The sequence below is a fragment of the Pseudopipra pipra genome, chromosome 3 (assembly GCF_036250125.1).
Source record: "Pseudopipra pipra isolate bDixPip1 chromosome 3, bDixPip1.hap1, whole genome shotgun sequence".
NCBI lineage: Eukaryota > Metazoa > Chordata > Aves > Passeriformes > Pipridae > Pseudopipra > Pseudopipra pipra.
This window is the reverse complement of record NC_087551.1, coordinates 22,286,550-22,313,190: the sequence shown is the minus strand read 5'-3', so window position 1 is coordinate 22,313,190 and position 26,641 is coordinate 22,286,550. Positions and strand designations below refer to the sequence as shown.

At 38.9% G+C, this 26,641-nt stretch overlaps 1 long non-coding RNA gene across 3 annotated transcripts in view; it reads left to right on the top strand.

The window, feature by feature from the left end:
* The window catches only part of LOC135412490 (uncharacterized), a 126,636-nt gene extending 111,453 nt beyond the window's left edge, over nt 1-15,183 (top strand). For all 3 annotated transcript variants that reach the window (XR_010429683.1, XR_010429684.1, XR_010429682.1), the window contains exons 3-4: nt 11,412-11,518; nt 15,009-15,183. This is a non-coding gene — a long non-coding RNA (uncharacterized LOC135412490). The remainder of the gene's footprint in view (nt 1-11,411; nt 11,519-15,008) is intronic.
* The last annotated feature ends 11,458 nt before the right edge of the window (nt 15,184-26,641 follow it).

The window sequence follows — 26,641 nt, the reverse complement described above, 5'->3', positions numbered from 1 at the left end:
CCAGAGGTATTCAGCTCCCTCTTGAACCAATTCAGCATTTACATCTATTACTGACTTCAGCAAAGACCATTTCATTCTGTGCAATGACAGTCCTTTGCAGAAGGTTATTCTGTCTGAATTTCTCATAGTGCTTTTTGCACTCTTTCCGTAGTCCATGTTGGTCTTTTTTGACCTCTTGTTTTGAATGATAAACTTTCAGAAATCTTATTTGGCGATAATCAATTATTCTCCTTACTGGATCCTCTACATTTTGAAAGAGCATCTCTTCTGATTCTTCTCCTTTCCAAGCCAGTCTTTGTGTATCGTTTCTCTAGAAAACCACAGATTAGAAAAAGCTTTAAAGTTGAGGGATAAAATAGATCATTGCTCCAAACACAGCTGACTGGCTGAATGGTATTCTTCTCATTTAGCATAGATATTATTTAAAGGAAAATGTGCATTTAATATAAAAAGGTGTTCTAATCACTCTGTCCAATTACAGCAAAGCATGAATGATGGTAACGTTTTTAAAGCTTCCAAGTAAAATGAGAAACATTAAGCTAAATGGGATGTTGTTATTCTACTAAAAATGCCTTTGAATTTCTTTCTTCAGTAGCCCTTCATTCTGCTCTTATTTCCCAAAGGGAACAATGGACCTGCTGAAATATGAGTGGTAACTTGGTGTTCTACCTCAGCTGATGGAGGGTTTTTTGGTTAGCCTAATGCTAATAACAGAAAACTGGTTATCTCTGTGAGAATAAGTGATTCTAAAGAGCACACTGGAAATGTGCACTCACCCCACCCTAAATTCACTGATGCCGGTGTCTTGCTTTCTGTTTCAGCAGTAGGATTCTGATGACAAATATTTTGCAGGCTACTCTTGATTGTCTTCTGATGTGTTCAGCCCCAAAATCACTGACACTGTTGTCTGTATTTCTGGTTCACAGCAGTATTTTGATCACAAATGCTTTGCAGGCTACTCTGATTGTTTTCTGGTGGGTTCACCAGTTAAATGTTGCTACTATTAGTACAAACATTCAGTACCATCAATACCTAGAACTAATACTAGGCATTAGTAATACTAAATTCTAGGTACTAATGCTACCCACTAATACTGATCAATAACATTATTAAATATACCATATAGTATATTAATGCTATTTAAAGTTAAAACAAGTTCTTTGGATAAAGACACTTCAGCTTATAAACTCTCAGTGTTGGTCGCATTTACCCTTTTCTATGGATAAATATAGGATGATCCCATAAATCCCCACATGTGGTTCAAGAGATGTTACACTAAGTTTCATGAAGTATTTTTGGTTTGATTCAATTATACTGTAGTCTTTGATTTTCTATTGGACTCCATGATTTCAAATTTCAAAGTCAAAATACTACCTGAACAGTGTAGTGCCATAGCCACACTATAGGGCAGCATCTAAGATTTTGTCTGTATTTTAGAAGTAACATTTTTCTTTTCTTTTTAATTCTTACCAATCCTCTCTCCTAACTTAGTTGAAACCAAACACTTGCCTGCAATTTCTTGCAACGACAAATGATTTATTTTAATAGCTTCCATTTTCTTGTTTAGTGAAAGACTCTCAGCATAACAGATAAGAAATTATTTCAAATAATGAAAATGTTTTAAGTTCAAGGTGAGCTAATTCTACTTGCTTTGTATTTGCTGAGGAGCAAGAATACATACACAAGGGAGTAAGCTATTGTAAATCAGTGGCTGTGTGGTAACTAGGCTCTCCATACTCTTACCCTGTCATAAATGCAAGGTAGTTTACTCTGAATAGAAAGATGAGGAAGTGCACTCACTGTTACCGTGAGAATATACATTGGTAATTACCCCAGAGCAGCTGATATGTGGCAGGTGCTTCCCTGTGTACACTGCATCTTGTGATATATGTGAGATAATTTGAGGGAGTTTATCCCTAATAGGTGACCCCAGGGCTGTCCCTCCTTGTGGCATGAGAAAATGTTGTATTAGATTTGAGGAAATAGAGCCTCTTCTTTGGCAATTTTTAATTTACAATGGATGGTAGGTTGCTTAAATCACTGTACTGTATCATTGCTTCCCTCTTGCTGGTTGTCTGAGTTGCAGGTGGCACTAGTTCCCTTGAGAAATTCTGGATGAAAAATATTTGTGCTTAAATCTTTGTATCTTTGGAACCTGTGGTTATTTTTATGCAGGTGCAGCTCTTGTCCAGGACCTAGCTGATAATGGTTCATGTGGCTTTAGAAAACCATAAAGAATCAAATATCAAGAACATACTTGCCACACAGATTTTCAGTGACAGATCCCAGCTACAAGACAGAAAATAATTTATGTTATCAGAACCCAGTTTTCCAGTGTGTTAACTTTGACTTTAATATGTTAAGTGATATATTTTCTCCCATTTATTAATTCATTACCTCTAGATTTTTCTGTTAATAAATGAAATGCTGTGTTTTCCAGCTCCTGTCTTTATTTCAACAAACAGGTCTTTTTAAATGTTGTGAAAATAACTGAAATTCCTTAGAAAAATTATCAGAATCCTCCTTTTTAAAGGTTCATATAACCTTTTAAAGTATAAATGAATTTTTAATTAAAATGAATTTTCTAAAAATTTACATGTGTTTGGAGAATTTTTCAGTGAATGGAAATCTATTTAGAAATTAAAAAAATAAATTGGTGGATTATCTTGTTCCTTTTTTTTAACTGTTAAACCTCTTTATGTAGGTTACTTTAGTGCTTCTTGCAAAGACTCTTCACTTGCATTCTATTTCTCAATGCCATAAAAAGTTTTTGTGTGAGTACTCAGAGAAGATTGTCTTCCAACAGTGGTGAAGAGAACCCTGTAAAGTCTCTCGTCTCTTTTAGACATTGTAAATCTTTGTAACGTACCTGGATTCTCAGGACGAGAAAAGATATCGAAGGCCAAAGCATTATTTAGTTCAAGTTCTGTGGACTATTCTATGTTTTTGTCCTTCAAAGATGTTCAGGGCTCAGTAAGTGCATTATAAAGAAAGATAAAAGAATTTTGTGGTATGAAGCCTAAGGAAAGAAGTGTATCTTTTATTACTTATGAAATGAACACTAAAATTATTGTCTTTAGAAATGCAGATAAACACATTACATCCCTAATAGGCTGTGTTTCATGAAAAAAATATATTGCAGTTTGAGAGGTTCTCTCTTTGAAGTCATCTGATAAAGGATTTTAATTGAGATCATTTCAATATGCAAATATGGTCTGGCCATTACACATCATTAATGCTTAGTCTTAGTGTAAATATTCCAGTCTAAGGGCTGGCTTTCTGCATGCTTCCAACCTACACAGAGAGAGCTTATCATAGGCAATTATCTTACCCAAATAAAAAATGAAAATGGGAAAGTTAAATAAATAAAAGAACATTCTGATGGAATCACAGTAATGTGCTTCTTGGTTAACATTAGCCCTGGCTTTTGGGCAGCTAGATTTGTTAATGTGCTTGTCCTTTGCTTATGCATCAATCTCAGTGGTTCTTCCTGTATTCTACAATGATATATGCCTAGTCATATCTTTTCTGTCTAACAAAAAAGCTATTGAGATAGTGAAGGCAGGATGAATATAGAAAACTAGAAGCTTAAGAGAACATAATTGTGATTTTTGGTCTTGATCTGAAGTAAAATCATGGAATAAAATTATAATATATAAATATAAATAATATATATAAATAATATATAAAATATAAATGAAAGAATCAACTGAACACCCTCGGGAATAATTGATAGCTTTTAGATTTTGGATACTGTATGAGTTAGCAGGTATTTACAAATCAAGCTATATCCTTTCCATAAAAATACATAACTGCATGTAGGCTTTTTTTGGATGTACAAAAAACAACCACAAAGATAGCATCCAACTCCCAGTGACAGTTGAAAGGAGTGAGATGCCAAATTTTCAGTTGTACTACTAGAAATCTCCCTTACCATGGCAGAGTTCACATATGCAATATTGGGAATGCAGCTTATGTTCTGTCTGTCAGCATGTATTTAAACTGACTGTAATAAGAAAACCCAGTTCTCAGAAATTAGAGCTATTGCGAAAAGCTGTTCCAAGTTGTGCATCTCATTCAGCATTAGAAAAGCACAACTTCTCAAGGTCTTCTAGAGCAAGAAATTCATTCTGTTTGGAAGCTTAATATAGCACCAAACCTATCCTGTGATTTATAGGTTATGGTTACTAATTTTAATGTGGATGCACTTACTCAAAGCACAGTCTAAATAAAGGTTTAGTGTCGATCACATTTACAAACACTACAGTTTGAAATAATTAAAACAAACAGATGAAAAAACCCCCTACTAGTTAATTCTACTTATACATGTATTTATTATTATGCAAATGAAGGGAAAACCTTTTCAAATCGTGTCATCTTATCCATCAGCATCATTTCCAGTATCTGTATTCAGGCTAGTTCCCTCTGGCTGCCTAGGCAGTGGGCTGGAAATCCAGAGGGCCACTTCACTCCCCATTTTTGCTCGCTCATCTTTAGTCAAGACACTTGGTGCTTTTGCATGTCTACTTCATAAACACATAAAATGAGAAATACCTTCCTTTGTAAAATGTTGTGAGACTGATATATTTAGAACAATCACCAAGCTTTTTTTGTCTGTGGTGTATTCTGAGCTGTTTGTTTCTTCTGCCAGTGACATGGACTAGATCAAGGGAAGACAACCCTACCTTGCAGTCTCTTCAAAATGTCCAGATTAAATGAACGTGTCCCACACTTTATACCTTTGAGTGAAAGTCTGTGAACTGCTCTTGATTCAGCAGTGGAGTTTTATCTTGTGGGTACATGAGTAGGTTTGTAGGAATGAATTGGACACAGTCTAAGGCCTTTCCAGTTAGTAAGGACCAAATTTCTATAGCTTCTGTAAACCAAATCTTTTTGTACTTCCTTCCCATCTACTCTCCTGATTGTCTCTGTCATGGCTCTGTCAGCTTCTGTCTTCTTTTCCAGTCCTGTCTTTAGCTTCTTTCCAGACATTCTTCAGTGGATTCTATGACAGTTGTCTGTTGAAATATCTCTACTTCTTCTTTTCCCTGGTCTATAAAAATTTAATCTCATGGACTGTCGAAGTACATTTTGAAATTCTGAAAATTAACAGAGTCATTTACAGGTGGACTGTGAGAGAAGGCAGGAAGAATCCTGTAACAGTGAGAGGTCACTGGGAAGTGGTTTTGAGAGTCTAAGAAGCCCTGCTTTCTTTGAGTGGATATAATGATGGATTATTGTGGATGTATTTGTCTATTGGAGCGGTATTCACATTAGTCTGCTCCAAGCTTCTGCCCATGTGACCTGCTACAGACAAGGGAGTGATGACAGACTTCTGCAGAATTCTTAGCCTCAGAAGCATATGCAGATGCCCCAGCCATTCTGTCCATTGTGGCTAGTGGTTGATATGTAAATTCATATGGTCATTTACTGATTAGACAGGAATATGTGGGAACACGTGCCCCTGGCTATGGAACAGGGCATGCCATACTTGGGCTTTTTTTGGTGGGCCTTCTAGATTCAAATGAGCTGAAACCAAATGTTTACCTCTGATGTCTGTGGCAGCTTGGACCTTTCAACTGTCCACTAACAAGAACCACTGCTGATTGTAGCACATTGTCTCAGGTCACAGCCCCAGGCTTTACACAGGAGAGTTCCTGCTGCTGGGACTACTCTTCATGTCCCAGGGCTCCTGTCACATAAGAGACAGCTCAGCTCTGGTTGTGCAGAGATATTTGCTCAGAACAGGACAAAAGGTATGAATTAGCAGCTTAGCTTGCTTGTACAGAGCTCCTGCTGACTGCAAATGCCAGCTGAAATCTGGCCTATGGTGTTCAGGCTGGCTAAGGACAGTGAGAACACAGGACTCAACTATTCCTCCCCAGGAGATCATGCCCTGTAGAAATCAACCCACTGACTCTAGCCATTGCAGCCAAACCTATATTACATTCAAACTGTGAAGACAAGACACAAGAGGCCTTGTTTTGGGCAAACTATCTTCCTATTTCCTTAGGTTCACGAGGATCACAATTTTACCATAACTGTGGTGCTAGTAGAGGTCACATTAGCTAATTTAAGGCTAGCTCAGTTATATGTACAGAATGCCAAGGCTAAGGTGACATTTTATCCTGTTTGTCATGATGTACTGCAGAACAACAGTGTGTACCCAGGGATCCATATGTATGCAAGGCATTTGAAATCTTAACACCATTTCTCAAAGATCTTCAAACTGTTATGATTTCTTCTTGACTTTTCTGAGAGCACTTTGAAATATACCTCAGAATTAATGAAAATTTTGTGCAGGTGAAAGTCTAGAGAGGACATCCCATTTCATTATTTAGAAAGGAAGAATGCATTTCCAATTCTACTTTGAAATACTTTTTAAAATTGTTGTTATATACTCTAAATGTCATGAGTCAAAGTAATTTTTTTTTTGTAGCATTTAAAATTTGGATATTTTGTTCTGCTTCAGAACAAAGCCAGTGTATGAAATCCAGAACCGGAAGTCTGCTGTCCATGAGGCTTTGCCAGCTGCCAACCATTGCCAAAATCTGGGAAAATTCATCTGACTCTCACAACTGGACCCAGTCTTCTCAGGGCATGGGTCCAAAACTCTAGATCCAAGTGCTGAATCTCTGAGCATAGTTATTCAAGAGGAGAACTTTTTGTCTTGCCTTTTTCTTAAAAATTTGAATTATGAATTTCAGAAGAATATCTAGCTTCTATGATAGAAAAGAGGTGTGTGTACTGCAATGAGGTTGAAAGCGAGGGCTTCTTGATTTGGCACAGACACCTGCAACAATCCAATTCAGGTCAAAGAGGAAATGAGAGTGAAAAGAATAGGGAAAAGAATAGGGAAGAGGCAAGAAAGAAAAAGAGAATCAAAGAACTGGGACTGAACAGGGACTGGGATATGGAGAAAATGTACATTGGTGAGGAGCAGAGAAAGAAAGGGGAAAAGAAATAAGGGGAGAGGAGGGGCAAGACAAAGAAATGGGGGAAAACAGAAAAAGTACAGAGGGCAGAGAACAAAAAAAGAAGAACTTAGAGACAGAAGGAAAAGCTGCAGGGTAGAGGGTTTATTAGAGAAAAAAATCGCAGCTTGCTGAAATAGGGTTGGCGTAGAAGATTTTTATTTCATATCCTGCTGCCTTGGCTCTGATGATTCCTAGGCTGAAGGTATATGACACTGGTAGATAACATACAGACAGCTTCTATGCTCTTCTGAAAAGCTTTTTGTGTCCCTGACAACTTGTTCTAATTGCACAAGTTCAAACACTTCAGATGTGCAGTGTGGCTACAAGCACTTTAGAAAAGGTTGATGTAGAAAAACCATCTCTCTGTAGTATCCATGGACTAACTTTTCTTCACAAGTGCTTATGTTGATAGTTAACTTAGATAGTTAATACTAGCACTGTAAATATCTTGAATTAAAAAAAAAAAATTGCAGGAAATTTGTGTGGAAAATATAATTTGCCTCTGTATTTTTGGTGAGACTGTCTGTATCTTTTCCTGAATTAAGAAATATTTGTTCAAGTGCTTCATTCTGTCTGCCTCCAGTACACCTAGGTTCTTTATCCGAATCTAGCTCAGCCACATCAGCCGCTGACTTCACTTTTAATGACTAATAGAAAATACTTTGAACCTTCAAAGCCCAGAGAAGTACACATAACTTACTATGATATGACCAGGAAAAGAATAGTCTATGTCTCACCTGGGACCTTATTTGAGGTCCTCTTGGGAACTGATCATGAAAATGGCAGAACTGACTTGGGCTGAAAAGAGCAACATAATGGGGGGAAAAAAAGGGCTTAGCAAGCAGAGATAGGGCTTGTGGATTTTAAGGCTGCTTTCAGTGCTGAGGGGACAGCTGGTTACATAAAGAGATTGTTGAGGTAGGAGTTGTTCAGAACCAGAAAACAAAGGCTGCAAATCAGTTGAAATAATGTTCCAAGAGAAAGGAGGTGTATTTAAAGGGGAAAGACCATATGGGGAAAGAAGCAGGGGACTAAAACTTTGAGTCACTGTAACACTTTGGACTGTATATATTGTATAATGTTTCTTGTTGCTGACTTGCATCACCTAAAGTGAAAGTCTGGTAGTACATGCTCTGGTTGTTGTGTACAGAAGTGTGAGAGAAGACAACTGCAGAAAATCTCTTACACAGATTCTGTGTGTCTCTGCATTCAGTTCTTTGGGCAATCTTAAAAGGAAGACAATTCAAATAGATTATAACAGAACAGAAATACAGGCAGTCAGGGAAATTATTATTTATTTCCACTTTTTTTTCAACCACAACCAATTTTCAGGCTGGGTGGAAACAAAAGCATGTTAGTAAGTTGAGGTGGGGGAATGATATATCTTCATAAAACACTCTGTGAGCTGCGAGACTGTAGAATCAGAACACCCAGATTGCACCTAATCTGTGATGTGCTTGGCTATGCAGTTGTCCAGCTTGCAGACCTGTATGTGTAGGGTTCACACAACACCACTCAGATGGAAGAATTGCTATTGCAGTCACTCTTCACTGTTCCCAAGTAACTCACCATTGGGAGGACATGCAATTCACATTTGGACTAGACAACATATTCACAGTCTGGTCTCTTCTTTGTCAGAGATTTGGAGTTGTATGGCATAAGAAGTAAATCTTTGTAAAAAGTATTGACATCAAAAAAGCAAGAAAATACTCACTTTCTTGAATTTCCTGAAAGACTGTCCCCAACATTACAATCATGGTTGCACACAGGAGACCTATCACATTACTGGGATGTTGACCCAAAGAGAATAGACTCATTCAAAACTGTGAGGAGGAAAGGTGACAAAGCACATAGGGGGAGATGAGTGTTATGATTTTAGCTTCTGTGAAACAAGACTCCCTCCCTTTTAAACAACTACTAAAATGATCTTTATCTGACACACCCACACAGGAAAGTTGGCTATTCAGACATGGTTGGGGTAGTTGGAGAGAGAGACAGGCCTGTAAAAGTTAATCTATAGTTTAAACAATTCCAGCTACTCATAAAATCAAAAGGTGATAACAGCACGATTTTTCTTCCGCCTGTTTACATATGTAATGAAAGGCACTACAGAGGGAACATCACTGGTATATTCTGACAGAGTGCAGGAGCTGCCAGATGTTTATTAATTAAAAGAATTCAGGTAATGAAACAGTACTGAGAGTTCACAAGAGGCCACATTTGCACATACCAGTGCATGTGTGCATGCTGTTTCACATACCCCTGTTCACCAAGCAGCACCAGATCACCCACTTGTTCTTAGGCTATAGTCAGCATAGAGGAAAAAAAAAAACACATGTAAAACCAGATTTGAGACAAGTGTCCTTTGCAAAGACACCATAAACCTTAGTTGAATTTGAAATCACACAACAATGGCTGCTTGTCCAAGGAGTTTAGAACAACTTGGGTGCCTGTGCTTCTAAAAATAGGGGCACCTTGCCTGGCTCAGTTGTGTATAGCACGGACAGGATGTGTTTTTACTGAACTGTCAGACTTTCAAGTGGAAGAAGAGCATATAATGGCTGTGGCTCGGATCTGGTTTAGTTGATAGTTCTTTCCCAAAGCCCTTACAGAAGAGGGCAGTCAGACATATCATGTCAACAATGGTGTGAAAGTGATATCCTTGCATACCTTTTCCTATAAAATGCTTTTTAACTAAAAAAAAAAAAAAAAGAGGACAGCACCCTACCTAAGGAAAACCTTCATTATTTAAAGAAAAAATGAACAAAGTCCATGTGCAATCTTGAGGGGCACAAAGCCTGACCTAAGCAACAGAGCCTTCTGACTCTGCCTTCTGGTGCCACTGGCTTTCTGGATCCAGGGAAACAAAATCCAGAAATGCAGAGGTGTGTTAACATACTTTCCCATTGCAGCCCAAACTAAATATTTATTCTCTCAATGATTTTTACCTTAGCCCTAAGAGATCCATAAAGCAGGTATCTGTGCAAACTCTGCAGGAAAAATGATTATTTGTTCATCTCAAGTCATTTTGTGTGTTTGCAAATTCATCATTCAACTAGACATAAGTTATGTTTGCCACAAGAGCAGTGAAGACACAAAATGTGTTCAAATTTACTACTTAGAGCATAGATGTAGAAGAAAATTCAAGATGTGGCTAATTCTGGTCGTCTCACAGTCCCCTAAATTTTCTCTTAAGGCAAGTATTTCTCATACTCCAACAGCATGTCAGTAGAAGTCCTACATTGTATCTCAGAATATTTGCATAAAATTGATACCACAGAAAATCTCAGTTAGGTCAGTGAATCAAACTCAGGTCTTCCCAAACACCTGAGTTGTACTGAAGCCAAAAGAAGCCCTCTGTAGAACAAGCTGGTAAGTGTTGAAAAGAGTTTTGTAATAATTTTGGGGTAGCTTTTGAAAGTCCACATGAAACCATGTCCTACTTGTCTAATAGCTTTATAGTGGGTCTGTTCACACTGGTCATTAAACTTCCTGTCTGTCACTGGGGTTTAGAATTACCCTAAAGCTGAATGAAATCTAAAATCCTTAATATTGTTTCATTTAATTAATTCAATCATCCCAAGTGTGCCTGTTTCAGGACATAAAGCACAAGACGGGAGTGCATTGCGAGTGAATTTACAGCAAGATGAAATATACAGTGACACATCTCCTTATGTCAAACCCTCATCATTATGGATGAACCATTTACTCTTATGTCCTTCCTCAGTCATATGCACTTTCAAAACCAAGTTTTTAAACATTTCTGTTGAATAAGCCCTATAACTTTGAAGACAAGACTATTCCAAGGGTTACTGTTCATGATGTGATGCAGACAGAATTTCTCCTCCATTGATGAACGAGAAGGAAGGTCCTTCTCTCTTAGTACAGCAGTTGTGTCAGTCCAAAAGGCCACACTCTCCAGGCTGACTTTAGTGCTAGCACTGTTCCTTTCTTGTTTGCACTCCCAGCTGTGGCTGTGTAGTGCTGCCTGAGATCCACATGTAGTAACCATATTCCACCTTGCACTAAGAGTGCTGCTGGAAGATTTCTGGGAAGTCCTGGAAACATATCTTAGAAGTGGTCTGACTCTGTAGGCTGCAGTGTCTTCCTTGGAAAAAGCTATGGTCTTGAGTTATACATTGTTGGGATGATGCCTTTTGCTCCTAAAAGGCCTCTTTCCAAATTTACCCAACTCATTATAACAAGTGCAGATGAAACTTGTTCAAATGTGTTTATATTCATACATGCTCGGATATCTGTCTTTGAGTTGGAATTTTTCCTTGAAGCATTTACTCCTCAGTCTGTTTCAAAGATGGGAGTTCAGTATGGTAGATTGCAGTGTCTCAGAAGGTCTGTGAACTGTGGATGAATAAATGAAAATTTTTTAATAAGAGAAGCTTCCATTTTTTCTTCTCTCTCTTCTGTCTCTGATAGGTTACCTTTCACTTTTAATGGAAAGACTGAGTGTGCTTCAACAAATGTGAAGTATTTGTGGAAACAAATGTGACTTCTACCTTCTAAGGTGACTTCCACCTTCTAAGGTAAGTCAGAGTTTCTAAGCTCAGAAGGTTAATTCTTGAGTAAAACTTTACAAAATGTAAGGGCTGGCCATTTGATTCCAGGGCAGCTGTTGCAATTACATTTCCCAAGAGCTATTACACTTCCTTGTTACCTTACTGTAATTTCAATCCTTCACCAGCATGGAACATCATCAGTGTAATCAAGGCTTTGTCATGAGTAGGAGGATCCATGTGGTAAATGCATTGTGGCTGAATAACGAAGAAGGTAGAGTGAAACACAATTGTTTCCTGTGTCCCACACTGCCCTAGAGTACTATAGACAAGGGGACAGGTTTTAAAAAGTTCTTCTTAAATATGTGCAATTAGTAGTAATGGGATAGGGTTGGATAGGTTTCCAGTTTTCTAAAATGACTTTGACAATCTCAACAATAGGATTTGTTTTGGTGGATATAAAATTTTAAATCCTTTCCTTTCCTTTCCTTTCCTTTCCTTTCCTTTCCTTTCCTTTCCTTTCCTTTCCTTTCCTTTCCTTTCCTTTCCTTTCCTTTCCTTTCCTTTCCTTTCCTTTCCTTTCCTTTCCTTTCCTTTCCTTTCCTTTCCTTTCCTTTCCTTTCCTTTCCTTTCCTTTCCTTTCCTTTCCTTTCCTTTCCTTTCCTTTCCTTTCCTTTCCTTTCCCTTTCCCTTTCCCTTTCCCTTTCCCTTTCCCTTTCCCTTTCCCTTTCCCTTTCCCTTTCCCTTTCCCTTTCCCTTTCCCTTTCCCTTTCCCTTTCCCTTTCCCTTTCCCTTTCCCTTTCCCTTTCCCTTTCCCTTTCCCTTTCCCTTTCCCTTTCCCTTTCCCTTTCCCTTTCCCTTTCCCTTTCCCTTTCCCTTTCCCTTTCCCTTTCCCTTTCCCTTTCCCTTTCCCTTTCCCTTTCCCTTTCCCTTTCCCTTTCCCTTTCCCTTTCCCTTTCCTTTTCCCTTCTCTTTTCCCTTCTCTTTTCCTTCCCTTTTTCTTCTCTTTTCCTTCCCTTTTTCTTCTCTTTTCCTTCCCTTTTTCTTCCCTTTTCCTTTCCATCCCCTTTCTCTTTCCCCCTCTCTCTCGTTCTCTGTTGTTTTTCCAAATCAGTAACTAGCAAAATAAATGATAAAATAGAAATGGGTATTAACAAATGGAATGAGCTGCTGACAAAACATACATAACAGTTGTGGTGTAAACACCCTGCTCAAAAGAACAGATTTTCCATAATATCTGTCAGTTTGCAAGAAGGAAAAAAAAATGCTTCACAGAGCAGTATAAATAAATAACAGTGTGATGTGTAACTAATATTTTCTAATTTTCATAGGAGCCACCATCTTGGCAATATTGTGTTGCTTAGGAACTAACAAAAACATGTCTTTTTTTGTTTTGTTTTTAATGGTTCCTTTGTGCCCTGATATTTTTCCAAGTTGGCAGCTGTAAGGAAAAACAATGTGATTTGGTTAGATTCAGCCCCTCTCTCTCTCAAGTCTGGAACAGAACAGATAAGAACTTGTGTGTCAGAATACAAAGTTTACTCAGCACGAGTCGAAAGCTTTTGATGTTTGCTATCCAATCTGGCCCGGCATCTTTGAAGTTCAGTTACTCATACTATAGCCCCATCAGTAAGAAATAGCCATTTTCCCTATGTTAGTTAAAACACTTGACAGATAGATGCAGTCGTAGCAAAAGCAGCAGGATATTGTTTTCAGAGCTGATCTAGGCTTTTTTATTTCTGTTCACATGAAAGAATGAAAAATATTCAACCAAATATAAGGAAGAAAATGGAAAGAAAATTCTACAGTGTAATTGGGCATCCTGTTCCTGGAATGATTTTCTGTATGTTGGTCATCAGTTAAACGCGGTACACAATTTAGTAATTCTAATGACTCTAAAATACTTGACTGAATCTTCTTCATATTCCTGTCTTTGAAGTTAGATATAGGTTTCATTTGTTAAAAAGAATCAAACTTCTTAAATGTCTTAACCAACATCAACAAGCAACTCTTCTGACACAGAAAATATATTTCCATTCCCATTTTTTCTCTTGATCAAGAGGTCAAGTTCACAGCTGCTGTAAATCAGCAGAGTGCTTTTCCAGTTGGTGGACCTCTACTGATTTACACCAGCAAAGAATGGGCTCAGGAAGGATTAGATGAAGGAAATTGCCCCCAGTAACCCATCACAGAGAGGGAAGTGGAGCCCAGCCCTGAAACCCTGTCATGTTCTTTAACTACAAATTCATAATTAAAGCAGGAAAAGCAGTATGGTTTGTGGTGTATCTCTTATCAGGGTCTTTTGAACTATGCAGTGAATTATTTAATTGGCATGGATAAATTCCTTTCTCTTGAACAAAATCCAGTCACAGTGTTAAATATTATGGATGTCAAATATTAAAATGATTTTCCTGTGCTACTGGTTGTGTTCTTTGAAGGAACAGGGCCTTTGTTCTAGGAAATAAAGCCATACAATCAGTATACAACTAGTGAAGTCTCACATTCTCTACCTTTTACTGAGTAAACCTTAGAGAACAAAGCAGAAATTCTCCTCTTTCATCCTTCGTGGCTTCTCAAGGAGACCAATGTTTGTGACTTTTTTGAGGCTATTCTAAAGGGTCAATTAGTTTACATTCAGTACCCAAGAAAAAACTATACAGACAGAAGGAATACCACCACCTTTAATAGGGAATCTGCAGTCTCAACAAATTGTAACAAATCCAACTTCTATTTTTATTGTAAATATGCCCTGAGTTAGCTGTTGGGAAGATGAAAGGCTGACATAAAGGATACAGTTGAGTTACAAAGAAAAATGCTACACAATGGAGAGATTTTTTTTTCCCCAAGCTTTCCTTCTTTGAGACCCTGTCAAGTAGCCACTGAGGATTTTTTCATTAACATCTGCGTATTTAGTGTATGGTATTGAAATTCTTTCTTTTCTCTCTTCTCCCTCTTTTGTTGCCTTCTTAGCTCTATTTCAAGCTTTGCCTCTTACCACCAATATGTTGACCTTTCCCATTAGAAGGATATATAATCTGGAAGACAGGTACCAATTCTTAACCATGGCAGAAGAGATTGCAGGCACAGATTGACACGTGCCCACTCCATCCATTAAAGGAAGAAGCTGAAAGATGTCATGCACTGCCCCAGGGATAGATGTATTTTGCCTTACTGAAATACCTAGAATCTGTTCAAAATGTGACTCAGAGTGTTTGAAAGAATTTATCTAGTCCTGAGTTACTGTTACACTGTCTGGCCTCGAATGTGCTTGAAACATACCCTTTTTTACCTTGGAGCTAGTAGAAATAACAGGAAGAAAAGTTTCTACTAGAACTCAGGAATTGTGATTGTTGCTGTTTCTACAGTTAAAGGAGAGATATTAACATGTCTTCTCAGTAAAGTACTAGGTTATTTTCAAGTCTCCTTTTCCTTTAAGAAGGAATGAAAAACACAGAAAAGAGGGTTAACACAGATGTAGTGGACTGTGCTACTGATTTTATGACCTCAAATCTTTCTATAGGACAGCATTGGCATCCCTCCTGCCAGAGACAGGATTTGCTCTACATGATCAAAAATGCAGATATTACTCATTTCAAAACAGGCAAAAGGGAAATAAAGTTAGGAAAGAAACAAGGAATGAAAAAGTGATTGTCCTTGACCTGTTGCCAAAGTCTGTTGTCCACTGGCTATCCATGGGAAGGGGTGAGGAAATGGATGTCTGTGCAGATACTTCTTCAATTGGTTTACAATTCTCATTTGTGGACATTTGAGACCCACTGAACTCCCTTTTCTCCAGAGGCCTGATGCAGGTGGGTTTACCACTCAGGGATAGCAGGGGATTTCCTTGTGAGAGATCCTTGTAAGACAGGACAGATATACACATAGATACAAAAATACTTCTTTAGCAACAGGTTAATTAAGAATCAGCAATGTGTTTAAATGCGACAGGGCAGTAGTTTTGCTGACAATCGATCTGTCTGTGTGCACACACGTTCTATGCCTTTATCAGAGTGAGAACAGGTAGCTCATGGGATGCTGGGCTTTTTTTCCTTTTTTACTCCCTGGAGAATAATACCCATCTCCCAGGGTAATACTAATAACAAACTTTTCCTCCTACGCAAATGCTGAAAGGTGGTTCTTGAGATATAGTCCAGCAAAGGAAAATCAGAATAGCATCACAAAGTTGATTGACTGCAGTCTTTGTTTTTATCCCATAGATCTGGTCTGTAAAATGAACCTTTGCCCAATAGAGGATGTAATTTTTATGTTGAGAACACCATGTAGTCCTAGAAAGATAAACTGCTGGGAGTTCTTACTTCCAGTGTAACATGACTTTTATGTTGCTTGAAAAGTGGAAAGAAATATTAGAATTTATTCAATATAATTATGAATGAGATCTGTGGACTTTAATTCCCATATCTGTGCAAACTCTGAAATTAGGCGTGAAGTCTCATTGTGTTCTTAATAATCCACTTCACTGCGATATAGTTGCAGGCACTGTACAGCACTGATGCTAATGTTTTTCCACATCTATCTGCAGTGAAAGTATCTGTGTTTGAACTGTAGAATAGGAAGCTATGAGATAAATCCACATTTGTCTCTCTATTCAGAGCTATACAGCAACTGCTGCTGGTGGCTTGCTGCAATGAGGCTTGCAAGCACGTTGTTTTGTTTGAGGACATGCAGAGCTCATTGCATGAGAGCAGCTATCATTTCTGATTCAGACTTAACCATGGCATTTGTGATTCGAAGGTAATATGCTGTATAGTGTTCTTTTATTTCCCAGATTCTCTTTCCAAAGAGAGGAAACTCGTAGGCTGATGTTTTGACAGTAAAGCAAATGTCGATTGCTCTTTTATAAATTCTGACAAGCTACTGTACGTAACATTTATTTAGTGCTGTGTGTGTGTTGCCAGCAACACTAGCTAAATTTCTTCAGCAAAAATAAAAGGGTTCAATCAATCATATGATCTGGGCAACCTGTATTTATATCTCCAGCGTGTCATAACCTAGTGTTGCTTGTCATTTCTTAACTGATCTACAAATATTACAAAAGCAATTTTCTGTCAGACTGAGGCTTGATCACAGTTGACCTCAAACGCCTAAGCATACTCACTGGAGAACCTCCAAAGCTCCACTAATATTTACGGGTCTTGTTCCCTCTCTGCTCTACCCATCAGTATCAAAGAAAACCTACCTGACATTTTCTGTTTAGGTTTTGTCCACATTTATACACCTTCACACACCTTCACATCACTTACCTTGTGCCAGTTTCTAAATGTTCTAGAGAAAAAAATAATTATATCCTTCTATCTTCAGCTGGGCAGTGTATGAGCTTAGAGAGACACCCACTTTTCTTATGTTGCTCTCGCTCTCTTTCCCTCTTCTCTCTTTTACTAGTTAGGTCTTTGTTATTACAAAATGTATCTTTTTTTTTTGTTGTTTGGAAAGTGTACAATGAAAACAGAATGCCAGCTGCATCTTTGCTGAAAGAGCAGCCTTAGTTAGCACAGTAGCTTCGGAGCACACTGGGAAACTGTTGATGCTGCAACCTCTATGACTGTGAGAATATTGCTCTGTGAGTTGTTTTTTATCAGGAACTCATAGCTGTTGGCTGGGTGTCTGTGGATTTTTCTGGATTCAAATTTATCCTCCCCCCGCTTTTCTTCCCAATACCAGATTTATCTTTGAACTGTACTCACAGATGGTATAAATCATTTCTAAATGTCCTCTGTACAATACAGTTTCTTAGGAATTCCTCTTCTCTTGTTTTGCAAATGTCTTTTTTCTTTGGCATATTGAAGTGACCTTGGTGTGTCTTACAACACTCAGTATCGGGAGGCTTTATAAAACTCATATCTCAGAAGTGTCTGACATTACATTACAAGAGGATCTGTAAACCTCCGTGAGATGACAAATGTCTTTTTTAAACAACAGACCAAGACTTCATTTAAATTAGTAACATGGAGATTAGAGGAGCTCTCACAGGCTGTGCTGCAGCCATGCCAGGACTCTAGGAATATCAGTCACATGAAAGCTGTTAAGTTTGAGATGGAAATAAATCAAGGAGCCTGTAAAAACTGTCAGCAGGTCAGGGAAGTTTATGAACTCTTGCTGTATCTAATCATAAATCATAAGAATAAGCTAAAACTGAGAAGAAAAATGTCCTCTTTTGTAATCTAATGCTGTCTGTTAAGGCAATAAAACTCAAATGAAATGCATGCATTGCAATTTTTAGTTGATACTTTACATTATTACCAAAGTGAAGGAAGAGCTTCAAAGTTATAAAAGTGAGACAAATGAGAGGTGGACCTGTAGTGGTTGGTGTTTCCAGGCCTGCATCTCCTCTACCTTCCAGAAACAAGAGCACTCATCCAGCAAAACACTTAGTGTGTGCAGACACTCAGGCAGACTTAATAATGACAATGGCACAGATTCACATGCTCAAAGTTACAGGGAACCAAGCTCTTCACTGGACTGAAGCTTAAAGGATGGGTGCAGTAATCAGCATTGCAATACTGTGCAGCAGGTAAAGGATCAGATCAGGGGGTGTGGGTGAGCTTCAGTCTAACGAGTGAAGTAAAAAACAGACACGTGTGTGTGCTTGACCACTGTGGGCAAGAATGCAAATAATTTCTGGAGGAGACCAACCATTTAACTTGCCAATTTCTTGCTGTTGTCACTTTCAAAACCCTTATGACCAGCTTGTTTGTTTTTAAAGTTCTCTAGCTCTAGGAACCAGAGCTACTCTCATAGGGCAGAACTGACTTTGTTAACTTTTAGCCCCTTTGTGCCTTAAACTCACTGTCTTTCCATTTGTGCCACTCACTGTTTAGAGCCCCATTGACTTCAATAATGCCTTGAAGAGGTGAGGGTTTATTTGTGGGGGTTGGGTTCCAGGGTGAGGGCCAGAGACAGGAAACCTCTGTTGCCTGGCATACTGTTGAAAAGCACTATGAATGTTTCTGACACTGATATCATTATGCTGGTGACCCATCTCAGAGTATGGCAAGTGCTCACAGTACTTTACAATGGTATGCCAGACAAGGAAGATTTTACAATCCGAGGCCCTGACTTTGCAGCTGATCCTCACTGACAAATCCCTTACCCTGCCTGGAATACCACTGAAGTCAGTAGGACTACTTGAGGAGTAAAATCCTATACAGGATGAATAAAGGAATTGGGACAAAAAGCTTAATACTACATGAAAAATACCTGAAAGAGGGAGAAGAAACATCTCATCTTGTGTTTAGCAGAATACAGAAAAGTTTGAGATTAGGTTTTCTTCCTCTGCTTCTTAGCAGGACTGTGTACACAAGCCTTGGAATCATCTGGACTGTGTTTGCTGCTAAGAAATTTGTAAAGGTTATGTGTATGCAATTACAGAATATGTACACAGATTTTACACCTGAGTGTACAAACCAAGGGTGACAGAAGTCAGTGTGAAAACATACTGCTGAGGGAAATACATCAGTGATAAGGAAATCTGGACAAGCTTGTAAAATAAGTACAGACCGAACATTATACTACTGTAAAAATATTATGGTTGTTAAGGCCTGATACAAAGTGGAGTCACATCTGTTTAGAGAAGAGCATTGTGAATGTCCTGTAGAAACAGAGCAAAAATCTTTTACTTGCTCCAAAAATGCTGTGTGTAGTTTTTCTTCAAAATGCAACAGTCTCTCTTGTTGCAGTTTTCATGAGACAGGCAGGGAACTCTGTGTTCATAAAGCCAGGGAGGGAGCTGCTCCATCTGAGCAAGCCCATAAACAGCAACTGACTACTCCTTACATTTTTAAGAGGCAGGTGTTTTTAAAGCAAAGTCCTATCTTCATGGATTTTGAACAAAAGCACTGAATGAATTCTTCTGACCTCAGATAATATAGCCAGATCTTTATGATATGGCTTAATGTACTTGCTTGATAAAGAAAGCTAAAGATGGTGATGGAGGCGGAATGCTCTGCAATGAGGAGAACCTGGAAAGCAAGGCTAGACTTTAGAGCCAGTAATAGGTATTGTAGGTCTTTCTGAATCAGGAGGATGTTTTGTTAGTCAAGGTGCCTAATTTCAGAGAATGGTGTGTTCTTAAGACCAAAGAAATTTTGGGTTCTTACGGTAGTTACTGAAGTTTCATGACCCCAAAAGGCTCCCAGTCCAGATTCTCTAAGAGTGGACAAACTCAGCAATAAACTGGAAGGTGGAAGCACCACATGTCAGAGCCGTGTGTATTGTGCCAGATACAAAGCCCTGGAGCAAAGCTCAGCACCATGAGAGCCTCACGAAAAAATCCTTGATTTGCATAAGATATTACAGAACTAGTTTGGTTCTATGTGTGGAAGTTGAAGGAATAAAAGAAAACTCAATATTCAGCCTTCATGTGGCATCGAGGTGAGGAAAATTCCCTCCTGAGAGGGAATTGTACCTATTCCAAGTAAAACATATGTACTTTTGATATTTCTGATCACAGAAGTAACAGTTCCCCATGTGGTCTGTCCCTAATGTGTTACCTGGTGTGTTCTGAGCCGAGAAGTCTGACCTCAGGAGGAGGTAAAGTGTTGCCTCCCACCCTGGGTGAGAGAAGGGCAGCAGGCTGCTTGGTCTTGGGATGGAGAAAAGTTGGTGTGGTGTCTTCCCTGGGTCTGTAAGAGAACACCTCTGTGGAGCAATGAGCCTTTTGCACAGCAGTGTGACCGGCAGGTTAAATGGGGCTCCTCTGACAATCATTCACAGATCACAGAGCTGATAAAGGCAGGGAAATGGATAGAAGAAAGGACTAGTCCTTTAGGGTAGGCTCCCTAAAAACTTTCACCCAGGTTCCTTTTTTGCCAATGCACAGGGGCTTCCATTTACCTCCCCCTATTCTTGTGCTGACCTCCTTGTCTCACTGAGCGCTCAGGCTGCTGTTTGTCCTCTCTGCTTTAAAACCAGTGAGGGGCCTGATTAACCTCGTGTGTGAATTGTACAGTGACGACTAATTACTTGTACTTCCTTCTGTAGCACTGAAAAACATGTTTTATACTTGCCCTCCAGACACAGACAGGACATCAGGATTGGGAAAAGGCTATAAACCAGCTCTTCATTAGTTTCTCTTAATTGTTACTGGGACAGGACCTTATGGCTTCACTTCCTCTGAGAGGGGGTTACTGAGACAGAATAAAATGCAGGTGCCCAGGTGCCCATGACATAGTTTTCCCCTGCAACCAACCTAAATAGCTTTCAAGAGTTGAGATCAGAGACATCAGCTTTTGTAATGTCAGCATCCTTATTAAACGTTTAGCAATCTGAATTCAGCTGCAGTAATGCCTCCAGCTTTTTTGTTCAATGGACACAAATCCTTTAACAGACTTGTAATGATATTAAAGATGAATGAAGAACATACAATATTTAATTCCCTGTCTGTGATCTTTAGTGTAGAGCAGTTTGATGTGAGTGTTTGCTTATTACACTGAAAGTGAAGGTTTAGTAAATAAGAAGGAAAACTCAATGGGTGTGATGGCAGAGAGAGCAGGGATGAGAAATTTGTGACAATCAGTGAAGGATGGTCTGTAAGGTTGTGGCTGAAGTATAACTCTTATGTCTTAGAACCAGAGGCAACGAGAGAGTAAATTGGCAATGGGGGATTTCCTAATGTTGCTATGATCAGAAGGATAAGGAAAAAGGTTATTACATAAATCAAAAGCTTTACTAAAAGATCAGTCAAATGCAGACTCAAGGGACTAGCCCTGGCAGCAAACATCTTTACATTGTTAGGTCACCTCATTGAACTGGGTCAGAAGCAAGAATTTTATTAACTGAAGGCTGTTGAGAAGCAGGTGTGGAACAGATTAATGGTTTGGAGCTCAGCTGGCTGAGAATGGCCAGACACAGAAAGAGGCAAAAATTAACCCCAGACCATTGACCAGGGGTGATGTCAGTGTGCAGTGTGACTGGGAGAGCTATCAGGCATGCCAGGGAGTGAATGGATAGGAAGTGTAATGGAAGTGTAAGCAGCTAACTTCAGTGGTGAGAACTAATCTCAGTGTGTCCTGACACACACTGGCACTGTGTTGGGTAAGTAAAAGAGAACAGAGAGTTCGCTTCCAGTGTGAAAAGTGGTTATCTATTGCATGTTCTCAGGAAACAGGGCACAAATCAACACTATTTCTTACTTTCAGGAGTTTAAAGGAAAGAACAGTTTTGTGTTGGTACAGTCTTCTGATTATATATAAACCTGCATGCAGTGGGTTGCTCTGGGTTATGTGAGACTAGTGGCAGTGAAGGATGCTGCATGCAAAGGCAAATAAATATATATGGGAAGAACTAGCTCATAATTAAATGGTCTGGTATCACTTCTCATGCCTGTGTGAATCCCCTCTTTCCTCACCTGTTCTTGGGGCTATCTCTAGGTTGTGGCAGACCACTTCCCACCAGTCAGGAAGTGCCCTTTGGCCACATGGGATTTTTGAGGACATATTCATTACAAAAGCCAAAGATACAATTTCTTTAGCCACACACTTTTTGTTCCTAAATACGCAACGTAAATGCACCCACTTGTGTATGTTTTGAGCCAACAAAGGAAAACATTTTTGACCTACATAAAGTCAAAAGAAACCTGCTCCTCAGTGGTGTTTACTCTTCAGATAAGTCAGTGGAGATGATATGAAAGAGTGAAAAGAACTGCTTAATGAGAGCAAAAGAAAGGATTCAACTTGTCTTCCTTAGGAAGGAGACAAATAACAGGAAAACATGTAGGAAAAAAAAGCCTATAAATTGTAGGGGTCCTTGCAACAGAATGTTGCTGAGAGAATTAATTCAGTGTGATTAAAGATTAGAATAGGTTCTTATTTGGCTAGTGAATTTCCTAAAAATTATATAATAGCTAAAGGCAAAGATTTAAGATGAAATATGCTGTGTCTGACCTGAGATCTGCTGAACACTGATTGGCTATTAGAGATTCATTGGTTCAAGCTACTGGAAGAAGATGAGCTCCTGATCTAATCCTATGTGGTAGACAGGGTACATCTCTACCTCCTATTCTCTAGTTTGAAACACTGTGATCATTCCCATTGCTTTGAAATACTTTCATACATTAACAGTATTACTTATTGCTGATTGTTTCTTCTCTCTTAATCCAGTTTAAAACTGAAACCACTTTGCCTTTTGTTAGAAATATTTTCTTTTTTTTTTTTAAATACAATTTTCCTCCTACTTTTTAAAGGGCAAATCAGTCTAATGTTAAGTTCTTTTAACAGTGGAAAATATTTGGGTTTCAGTGTCCAAAGGTGTCTTCCGTTGACTTTGATGACTCAAATATACTAAAACTTCAGTACTTTACACTTAAGAAAAGTACATTTTGTTTATTGAGGAATGTAACCTTTGTATTTTTGGGGGAAATTGATTTTTTTCCCCCAGCAGTTCTGCTGAAAAATCTCTCTCATCTTTATAATATAATTCATTATTTATTAGTTATCAATACAAAAATATATTCAGATTAGCTGAATATTCAGATGACAACTGAATTTTATTTTTTTTGCCTGTTATAGTAGCTTCTCAGAAGAGTGGGGTAGGTACATGGTAGAAAGGCCACTAATTGGGATAAAAGGGAGAAGTGTTAGCAGTCATTATGCTTCAGGGCATAATCTGATCACCAGCTGTAGTCAGAAGAGATCACTGTCTCTAGTATTTAACAGCAATAAATTTGTCACATTTTGATGAGGAGGTGAAGAGGAAGGGTATGTCTTTGACTGATCCAAGTATTGCAAACAGCATTGCTAGCAAAGTAGTTTTTTGATCTGAACTTAATGTGCATACGTTATATATTAGCTACCTGCCAGCTAACCAATTCTACAACTTTGTTCCAATACACATTTGCTGAGAGTGACTGTGAAAAGACAATGTTTAAAGTGAGCTCAGGCAGTGAAGCAGTCTAAGCATAAGAGACCAAGCAGCTTGTTGCTGTTGGTGAAACCAGTGGAAGGTCACTTTTTTGGAAGGTTTTGGAAATGTGAACAATATAGAATTTCTGCTTCGTGGTATTTACTGAAAGGATGTTGTTTCAGACAGAAGCTAACTTTCTTCACAGCTGTGAGCTTTCTTCACAGCAAATTGCAGGCTGCTTCCCTCTTCAGTTGGTAGAAGAGATTTTTCTTCTGGAGAACATCTCGAGGGAAATGTAAGTGGAGAAGGGGAAGCTTATTATTTAATTTTATGTGTGAATTGGATTAGTTTTTCTTGTAATCGATAGGAAAAGTATTATCCCACTAATTTAAAAGGGTACCATATGAAAACCTTAACATTATTAATACTGAGATTAAAGTTCTTCATCCTATTTTTTCTCTAAATCAACTTCAACATTTTTCTTTAGTTTGCTTCTCCTTGGGAGGGGTGAAAATGAGAAGCAGTTAGAGGTCTTGTCCACTTCTTGAACTGAACCTGAACTCCTTTTCAGTTTCAAAGAAGAGTGGATTAACATTTGTGTAACTCACTGCCACGACAGTATTACAATTTATAGTGGCAAGTGAGAAATACCAACAGGAAAACCCCAGAAAAGGAAAGCATTTTGCTCCCAGTGTTGAGGTGATGGGGTTTGAAGGCTGGGGTGAATGAGTGAATTACCGGTGTGGCTTAGCACTGACACGAGTGCACTCCCAGGTTTCTGGTTTGGTTTGTCATGCTGGACAGTGGCTTCACATTGTTCCACATCAGCTTCAGGGCCTGGGCAAGGGAGCATGATGAAGTGGGGGTTGCTAAAGTTTTGGGGAATATGCAGCTGCTGAGGAAGGTACTTAAATTTCAGCCTTGAAGCCTGAAATGAAGGGGAAAGACACGAGGAAAATGGGTGAGATACGCAGCTTGACTAGGCTGTGTACACCATGGGGAACAGAAGCCTGTGTGTAATTCAAATTATGGTTACAGGCGGACAAGCATGTGTAAACAGTAATCCAGTATAAGGTATAAAACACCAGGGAAAGAAGAAGACTGGACAGATTACAGATGGAATTAGAGAGTGCAAAACAAGTGATAAGGAAAGCAAATGCTGAGATGAAAGGAAGATTGTATAGGAGGATAAGAGAGATAATGAGAAATGTTTCCAGGGTGTAAAGGCCACGAGGTCAGTGAAGGAGAACATAAGGCCTCTAAGACATTGCAAAGGTAATTTATAGTCAGAAAACATTTCTAAACGTAATGTATGCTGTGGCTTCATACTCACAAAAGGAGGACAGGGGACAGATGCCACAGACGGACATAAATTTCCCCAGAGAGGAATAAGAAATATGGGGAAGGGGGAAGGTGTCAGCCTGACACAGAACTGCCTTGTGATCTTCGAAGACTGGCAAACAGTGTCAGGATGGGATATTAATTGAGAAAAATAATGTCTTATCATTGTGCCAGCTGAACTGAAGAGAGCTGAAAGCAAAACCAGTCTTTCATTTTGGGCCACTACTAACGTGTCTGAGTGGCTTCTGTGCAGCATCCTGTGGCCTCACAGGAACCAATTTGTCTGTAAAGCGAACTTTATTTTTGCCAAATGTGGGTGAAAAGACTATAAAATGCTTCTGAAGTCACAGCTAGCTTTAAGTTACTCAGTTTTTATATGTCTTGTTTTCCTGCAGTTCTGAAATAAGGGAAATACTTAACTGTTGTGGGGAATATGTTTAAGGCAATGATGACTTCCCATGGTACTAATAACCACCAGGGCTCCAAGCCAAGATGTTTTTACTCATTGAGAAATAATTGTGACTCTATCAGTGTGTATAGGAAACTTTCTCATGATAGGAAAGTAAGAAATACTCCTCTAAGCTTTAGTCAAATTACCTTTAAAATATTGCTATTTACTTCTACACATCTTCCTGGGTATTCATAGAACAGATCTTTTCTTGAAAAATCCTGGGGCTTGACTCTTTGCTGGTACAAGTCAGTATTGCTACAATGAATGGAAAATGGAGTTTGATGCAATACTCTAAGTATGTTTATGTGTCATTTTGCTGTTCCTAAGGCCCTTATAAAATCTCCCTATGGTTTCCAGAGCTGTTTTCTCAGTCTAGACTTATGAGGTCAAATTCTGTTTTTATTAAGTCCTTTCTCAACTATTGTCTGACAATTTTTAATAAAGAATTTATCTGAAAATGAAGAATCTCTAAGGATGGGAGTTACTGGATCTGCCTCCTGCACCAGGTGTTCTCTCCATTCCTTGCATAAGACAGGGAGTGTCTTGGGAATAGGATACAGCTGTGCTTTGTTCTGCTCAGTTGTTAGCTGGTATGACGATACTCACTCCAGCAGCACAACACAAAATGCAAGGGAGTTGAGAGAGCTACAGATGGCTCTTCCTTTTACCTGGGGCCATACAGATGAATGAAAAATCCAGTCTAGAGTTGATGAGGCAACAGGAAATTTTTCATGTTCTTCACTGTGGGTAGGTTGAGCCTGTACCACCAGATCATATAGCCCTTGCTTTGGTGAGTGTTTCTTCCCATGATTATTCCTGTTTGCTCCTGTGGGGGTAACGTGTGAGCCAGTGCATGCTCACTCATGTGAACAAGGGTGATATGCTCTGTCCCATAAATAGTTGTGTGATTAATCATTCCTGTAGTGAGGGAACATCTAAGTCAATTGCCTCAGTTGAATGTAGCTCGCAACATCCATTCTCAAATTCAGTTACTGCTTATTTGACACAGCATTTAAATTAGAAGCACATTTTCTTGGAGACCTCTATGGGCATAACCAATCCCAGAGTACTGAGAACACTGACAATCTCCTTTTAAAGCCCTGCTCCCTGGTGATGTGGGCAAAAAGCACAACTGTTAGCTTTGCACTGCTTAATATTAGCATGTGTGAGGCCTGGGTAGATTACAGATTGGCCAGCCTATCCCAGGATATCAGGTGGTGTCAGGTTGTGGGATGAGGCACTGGAACCTGCTTGTGTCATATGGTGAAATTATTAGTAAAAACTTTTTTGTTTTTTTGCCTACCGCTATCCAAATGATTGTCTGTCATGGCTTGGACTTAGCACAGCCCAGGGACTCTTCCCAGTGATATTTTTGGATGCAGTCACACTGTTTCAGAGACAGAGAGTTAAATGGCATAGATGTGATCTGTTTCATGCCAGTTGTCCTCAGTGCCTGAGAATGATCAGAGGTGTTTTTCATTACTAGTGGAGGCAAAGCTTTATCT